The sequence below is a fragment of the Orycteropus afer genome, unplaced genomic scaffold (assembly GCF_000298275.1).
Source record: "Orycteropus afer afer isolate SDZICR_OR568_19922 unplaced genomic scaffold, OryAfe1.0 scaffold00200, whole genome shotgun sequence".
In the NCBI taxonomy this organism is placed as follows: Eukaryota; Metazoa; Chordata; class Mammalia; order Tubulidentata; family Orycteropodidae; genus Orycteropus; species Orycteropus afer.
This window is the reverse complement of record NW_006921787.1, coordinates 3,610,671-3,618,456: the sequence shown is the minus strand read 5'-3', so window position 1 is coordinate 3,618,456 and position 7,786 is coordinate 3,610,671.

Sequence of the window (7,786 nt, the reverse complement as noted above, 5' to 3'; positions counted from 1 at the left end):
CCTAATCAAATTACTCGAAGGTAATTTCACTAACTCTGGTGCCATTCTTATTTCTGAATGCCTATATTCAAATATAATCTATTCATTTTCATAGTACTGTGCCCATAATATGCTTCTGTTTTATTTTAATCTTAACATTGCTACCCTATTTGCTAATATTTTAGTCATAGTTTTTATCTGTATTAACAGATGAAACTGTACTACAATTTTATTTCCAGAGAGGTGTAATTTTTGACATTTCAGCATAAATTCTGCTTTCATAAAATACACTGTCAAACTGTCCATCTTTTGCCATTATATGGAATCAACCACTGCATGGAGTAGATTCTGACTCATAGCCACTCCCACTGGGTTTAAAAAGCAGGAAATCTTTTCAGATGTAAATTGCCTCATCTTCACACAGAGCTGAGGATGGCTTTGCATCATTGATCTTCCAGTTAGCAGGCATATTCCCTGTGCACTGTGCCTGCACAATCAGAGCTCCTTTCAATGATAGTTTAAGAACTATCATTAAAAAAAAAAAGCAATAGAATATTAGTGATCATTCTAGTATTATTTAAATTAACAATACTATTTACTGTCACATTAAATAATGTTAAAATTAATTCTAGTACTTTTTCATTAATGATAATTCTTTATTTCCAAAATCTGTTGGTATTTGGTTTATTTAAATTTTTCAGATCCATTTGTTGCTATTTTGCTAAGATATTATCTACTTTTTTTATATTTTTGATTTTAAATCTGTTGTGTATCTCACTATTGTCTTCATTATTTTTTTGGATGCTGTGAGTAGTTCATTTCTCTCATCTCTTCAAAGAATTAGCTTTCAGAGTTAGTTACTCTTTTTGTGTTATTTTTGTTTGTTTATTGTTAATTAATAATTTTCTTGGAACTTTCTCTTGATCTATTTAACTTCTTCTTTAATTTCGTAAGAGGAGTTATAATCAAAACTCAAAATCTAAAAAAAGGTCAGGATCATTGGTTGGATAGAGAATAATGGAATCTCAAGGGCTATGGCCCTTAATCACCTTTGGAATCTGGAACTGAACTCATGCAAATGGTTCAATTTTCAGCTAAATAGTAGATAGGTCTGTTAGGTTAACAATAACAACTGGGAGGTGAACACTCCTTAGAATAATCAACAATTCAAGATCAAAAAGGCAGATTTTGCCCAAGAACAAAGTTCAGAAAGCAGGAAGGAGTAGGAAAAAAGCAGGAATGGAAACAGGCAACATAGAGAGGAAGTGGCAGGAGTGATGTTATAGTGTGGGGGTTGCAATCAATAGCATGAAATAAAATGTACATGAATTCTTGAATGCAAAACTGATTTGCTCTGTAAAACTTCACCCAAATCACAATAAGTTAAAAGCAATAAAGAGAAAGTAGAAGGTACTTCATTATTTATTAATATTTTTTATTAATAAAGATAGAATATATAATTTTTCTCTGAGTATATTTTGTGTCTATACTCCACAGATTATGTTTGGTTATATTTCCCTACCTAAGGCAATAATTTAATTTAAAAATTTTCTTTGAGTATTTTATCTGTGAGTGCTCTTTGCAAGCAATTTCAATTTCTAATTTCATTATGTTATGTTCAGAGATAGTAGCCTTTAAAAATTTACATTTTAAATCTGAGATATTTGTTATGGCCATAAGAAAATCTTTCCTGAAAGTCCAAAAGGCAGTTTCCCTGTTTAAAGAAGTGATGTCTACATATGGCTTAGAAATCGAGTCTATTGACTGCATATATAAGTGTTCTACAGCCTTGCTCATTTTTTGTCTTCTCTGTCAGTTCTACCCAAAATAGGATCAAAAGACTAAGGTTGGTTTATGACCTGTTTGTTACCAAGTCATGATGACTTAAATACAGAAATTGAGAATTAGCAATTAGAAACTTTTTATAGCAATCTCACAAAAGAATTTTACTTAATGTTAAATCTAATATTAACAATTATTTCAATTTTCTAATAATTCATGTTATACTTATAATTCTTAAGTCCAAGATTGTTTAAATAAAAGAAATAGTTCATCACTACAGAAAGTTTGTGTCATTTGCATATCACAGGTTGTTAATGAGTCCTCTTCCAATTCTGATGCTGCATTCTTCCTTATATGGTCCAGCTCCTTGGATTATTTGCTCAATATACAGATTGACCAAGTATGGTGAAAGGGTGCATCCCTGACACACAACTTTCCTGATTTTCCACTGTGCAATATCCCTTTGTTTGTTTGAAACTATACATAGGTTTCTCATGAACACAATTAAGACTTTAACACATTGTGATATGCAGAAGACACAACTTTGCTTGCTGAAAGTGAAGAAGACTTGAAACTCTTATCAATGAAGATCAAAGACCATAGACATTAGTATGAATTATACCTCAACACAAAGTAAACAAAAATCCTGATGACTGGACCAATAAGCAACATCAGACAAATGGAGAAAAGATTGATGTCAAGGATTTGATTTTGCTTGTATCCACAATCAACACCCCTGGAAGTAGCAGTCAATAAATCAAATGACAAATTGCTTGAGCAAATCTGCTGCAAAATACGTCTTTAAAATATTAAGGAGTAAAGATGTCACTTTGATGATCAGGTATGGGTAGGCAAACAGAAATATACCTATGTCTATAAATAGATTTAGGAGCTCTGGTGGCACAGTGTCTAAGGTATTTGACTGCTAACCAGAAGGTGGCCAGTTTAACTCCCCCCCCCTTTTTTGGTGTAAATAGATATGGCACATGACATTTCTACATATGTATTTGCATGTGGTATATAAATGCCTATATATGTATATATGCATAACGGAGCTAGCATGGGGCAAAATTATGGCAATTTCTTAGCCACAACTAAAAACCTTGAAGGAATGAGTGCTGGGCCTGGGCTCAGGACCATGGTTGTGGGGGTCATATGACATAAATAATAAAGTACACAAAAAGACATTTTTTCTACATTTTACTTTAGTGAATAGGAATAAAGTCTTAAAATATCGCAAGCAGCCATTTAAGATGCAAGTATTGGTCTGTCCTCATCTAGAATAAAGAAGAGTGAAAAAAAGAAAACCTCATGGAAACAATTAGTCCAAGTGACTAGTAGGTCATGGGAACCTCAGTCTACTTGACCCAGTCCTAAGACAAGAACTAGATGATACCCAGCTACCAATGCCAACCACATGGAAAGGGATAAAAATTGGAGATCCTGGATAGAGTAGGAGAAAAATGTTGATCAAAAACTCAAAATAATAAAAAGACCAGGCTTAGTGGACTGACAGAGACTAGTGAAATCCTCAAACTCTAGCCCCTGATTACTCTTTGGGCCTGAAACTGAACCCACTGCCATGGCTTCAGCTGGATGTCAGAAGAGATTCTGAAACTTTTCATGAATGGAGAATAGCTAAAAAAAAGTGGAAAAATGACAAGATAAAACAGCTGAACAGAAGATTTCAAAGAGCTCAGGAAGATAGTCAGTTATTATAATGAAATGTGCAAAGACCTGGAGTTAGAAAACTAAAAGGAAGAACATGCTTAATATTTCTTAAGCTAAAAGAACTGAAGTAAAAATTCAAAGCTCAAGTTGCAATATTGAAAGATTTTATGAACATAATATTGAATGATGCAGGAAACATCATAAGAAGATAGAAGAAATACACAGAGTCACTATACCAAAAAGAATTGGTCAGTATTCATCCATTTCAGGAGGTGCCATATGATCAAGATCCAATGATATTGAAGGAAGAAGTCAAAGATACACTGAAGGAATTGGGGAAAAACAAGCGTCCAGGAATTGATGGAATACCCACTGAGATATTTCAACAAACAGATTCTGTGCTGGAGGTACTCACTTGGCTACGCCAAGAGATTTGGAAGACAGCTACCTGGACAACTGACTGGAAGAGATCCATATTTGTACCTATTCTGAAGAAAGGTGATCCGACGGAATGTGGAAATTACCGAATAATATCATTAATATCCCACACAAATAAAATCTTGTTGAAGATAATTCAAAAATGATTGTAGCAGTATGTTGACAAGGAACTTCCAGAAATGAAAGCTGGATTAAGAAGGGGATGTGGAATGAGGGATATCATTGCTGATGTCAGATGGATTTTGGCTGAAAGTAAAGAATACCAGAAAGTTGTTTATTGTATTTTATTGACTATGTAAAAGCATTCAATTATGTGGATCATAACAAATTATGGATAACATTGAGAAGAATGAAAATCCAGGACATTTGTGCTCATGAGGAAATTGTACATAGACCAGGAGGCTGTTGTTTGAATAGAACATGGGAATACTGCATGGTTTAAAATCAGGAAGGGGTGAGTCATGACTGGATCCTTTCACCCTACTTATTCAATCTATATGCTGAACAAATAATTTGAGAAGCTGGACTATATGAAGAAGAACACAACATCAGGTTTGGAAAGAGTCATTAACAACCTGTGATATGCAGATGACACAACCTTGCTTACTGAAAGTGAAGACAACTTAAAGCACTTACTGATGAAGTTTAAAAACTGCTGAATACACCTCAATACAAAGAAAATAAAAATCCTCACAACTGGATCAATAAGCAGCATCATGATAAAAGGAGGAAAGATTGAAGTTGTCAAAGACTTCATATCACTTCATCCTATAATCAACACCAATGAAAGCAGCAGTCAAGACATCAGACGACATTTGCATTGGACAAATCTGCTGCAAAAGACCTCTTTCAAATGATGAAGAGCAAAGAGATCTCCTTGAACACTAAGGTAGGCCCAATCCAAGTCATGGTATTTTCAGTCACCTCATATGCATGAAAGCTGGACAAGGAATAAGGAAGATATTGTTGTAAAGAAGAATTTGTTGTAGCTGTTATTATGTGCCCTCGAGTTGGACCTAACTCATAGTGACTTCTCCTTAGGTTTCCGAGGCTATATCACCATGGATATAGATTGCCCAAACTCCCTTCCAAGGAGTGGCTGGAGGATTTGAACCACCAGCCTTCTAGTTAGCAGACAAGTGCCTTAGGCACTATGCTACCAGAGCTCCCAAAGAAGAAGAGTTGATGCTTTTGAGCTGTGGTGTTGGCAAAGAATGCTGAAAGTACCCTGGACTGCTAAAAGAACTAACAGATCTGTCCTGGAGGAAGTGCAGCCAGAATACTCCTTGGAGGGAAGAATGGCAAGACTTTGTCTCACATACTTTGGTCATGTTGTCAGAAGGGACCATTCCCTGGAGAAGGATGTCATGCTTGGTAAGGTGGAGGGTCGATGAAAGAGGGGAAGTCCCTCAACGAGATAGATTGACACAGTGGCAGCAGCCATGGGCTCTAGTATAGCAAGAATCATGGAGCTGGTTCAGGACTGGGCAGTGTTTCATTCTGCTGTGCATAGGGTCACTATGAGTCAGACATGATTCGATGGCACCTAACAACCAACAACAACAACAATAACAACAACAACAATAACAACAACAACATTGCTCTGACTGCTTCATAGATAGTTCAACTTCTTTCTCAGATCAATCACGCTGTCTACACTCCTTTACAATTATTGTTCTTGAGGACTCTTAGCCTTCTTCACAATACTTCCTAAAAAAATTTGTGATTCTAGAGTCTAAGAGTCTGTGTCCTACAGAACTCAACCTAACATATAAAAACACTTTATTTATCACAGATGTTGGTCTTTAAACAGGAGGAGACATGTAAGTGTTTTATACAAGATAGTCATAAAATTACACTTAACTTCTAGAATGATCACTCTGAATTGAGTGTGAGGAGTTTATCAGAGAAATTCAAAATTGCAGGCAAGTAAAGAGAACTGGTAAAAGCATTTTGTTGCTAACTGAATGGTCAGTAGTTCAAATTCACCAGCTGCTCCACAGAAGAAAGATGTGTTGGTCTATGCCCTTAAAGGCTTGGAAACCCTATGACACAGTTCTACTTTATCTTATAGCTTCGTTATGATTTTAAATCAATTTGACACCAACAGGTTCGGTTTTTGGGTTACCAGTTTAAGGTGACTGTTACAGTAAATCAAGGAGAGAGTTTAAATATTGTCAGTGAACATAATGTATAGTGGATACATTTGAAAGCAATTAAAATTAGAATCCGCATAACTTGTTTATTGATATTATGAGAAGTCTGAGATAAATGAAATCAAGATTAATTGTCAAGTGTATGGCTTGGATAGTGGATCATGAAGTGCTTATGAATCACACAAGTGGAGATGCCCAGAATGCATTTGGATATATCAGTCAAAAGCTTAAGGAAGGAATTCAATCTTGGACCCATATGGAAAGATTATGTTCATCAGGGAAAGGAGATGAGTTTGGGAGAAAATAGAGGAACAAGCAGCACAGTATGACAAGATGAAATAAATAAGACAAATAATACTTAAGATATAGACAATTGAGGAAGAGCTCACAAACAAGAGTGGGAAAAAGACCAGAGAGAAAAATTTAATTAAATAGAATGGAGAATTATGAAAAGGTGCACCCTGGAGACGCAAATGGTATGCTGGCAGTTTTAGCCTAACCAGTAACTCTGAAGGAGAAATACTTTGTGATCTGCTTCCATCAAGATTGCAGCCAAGAAAACCCTGCGGGCCAGTTCTACTCTTTTATTTGGGTCAATATGAGTCACAATAAACTCAAGGACTTTTAACAACAAAAAAACAAATACTATGAAAATCAAAAAGAAAATATTTTAAGATTGAAGAAGTAATGTAATATACTGATTCTACAGACAGATAAAGCATTTATGGATAAAAGTGACCATTGGGTTTAACAATGTGGAAGTCATAAGTGACTTTGGTAAGAATAGTAACAATGAAGAGATGAAGACAAGAAAAAGAAATCAGTTTATTTTTTAATTTAAGCTTATACAAGCAGTAAAGAATCAAAAGCAAAATGTGTGGACAAATCAACAACTTTACATTTTTATTTTTTCAAGAGAATAGTGTTAAATAGAAATTAGTTTGTTAAGGTGCAAGAGCCCTGAATATGTTGAGAGGCAGATGAAAAGGAGATTATGTTAGTTTGAATCCTCTAATAAGAAGCACCAAGAGAGGATTAGATTTGCAAGGGGTGTATTGAGGAAATATTTGTGAAGGGTAATTGGAAGAAAAGAAGAGAAGGGGGGGGGGGATATGATACAGGTCTCTGAAAAAGAAGAGGTTTGGGTAGGAGAAACTTCAGAAAGTAGTGTAATTCTAAGAAAGGTTAGGGCAGGCCAATGGATATTCCGCTGGCCAAAATTGTCCATTAGAGGAATCTGGCATCCAAGAAGAATGAGCCTCCATTAAGACCCCAGCCATGTGCAAGAACGGGCTGGGAACAACCAGGGGAAGGTGGAAATCTGATGCAAATGGGGTAGTAAACTCAGTGGGGCAGCAGACAAAATTGTCAGTCAGTTAAGTCTCCCAAAGCATGTTTAAGCACCATTTGCTTGGTGCCACAAAGCCTGCACACATCAGAATGTTGAAGATACAGAAACCAAAGCAAAGAATCTATACAGCATGGGTCCTAGATAGGTGAGTGATAATGTGCAGTAGGACACAGGTGGGGATAGTGTTTTGGGATAGCAGGAGAAAGACTTCTGGCTCTGGAATAATTATTTTTTTTGGAGAGGGGATAGGCAGATCAACATTATTGAATATGTACTTTTAAGGTATAATTAGAGTAAGGGGTAAATAACTGGTGTGTACTATTGAGATGATGTTTGATGTTTTATAACAATATTCACGTAAATGAAGTTTTTGTAGCAATTACTCACTTGTGAATATACCGAAATTTTG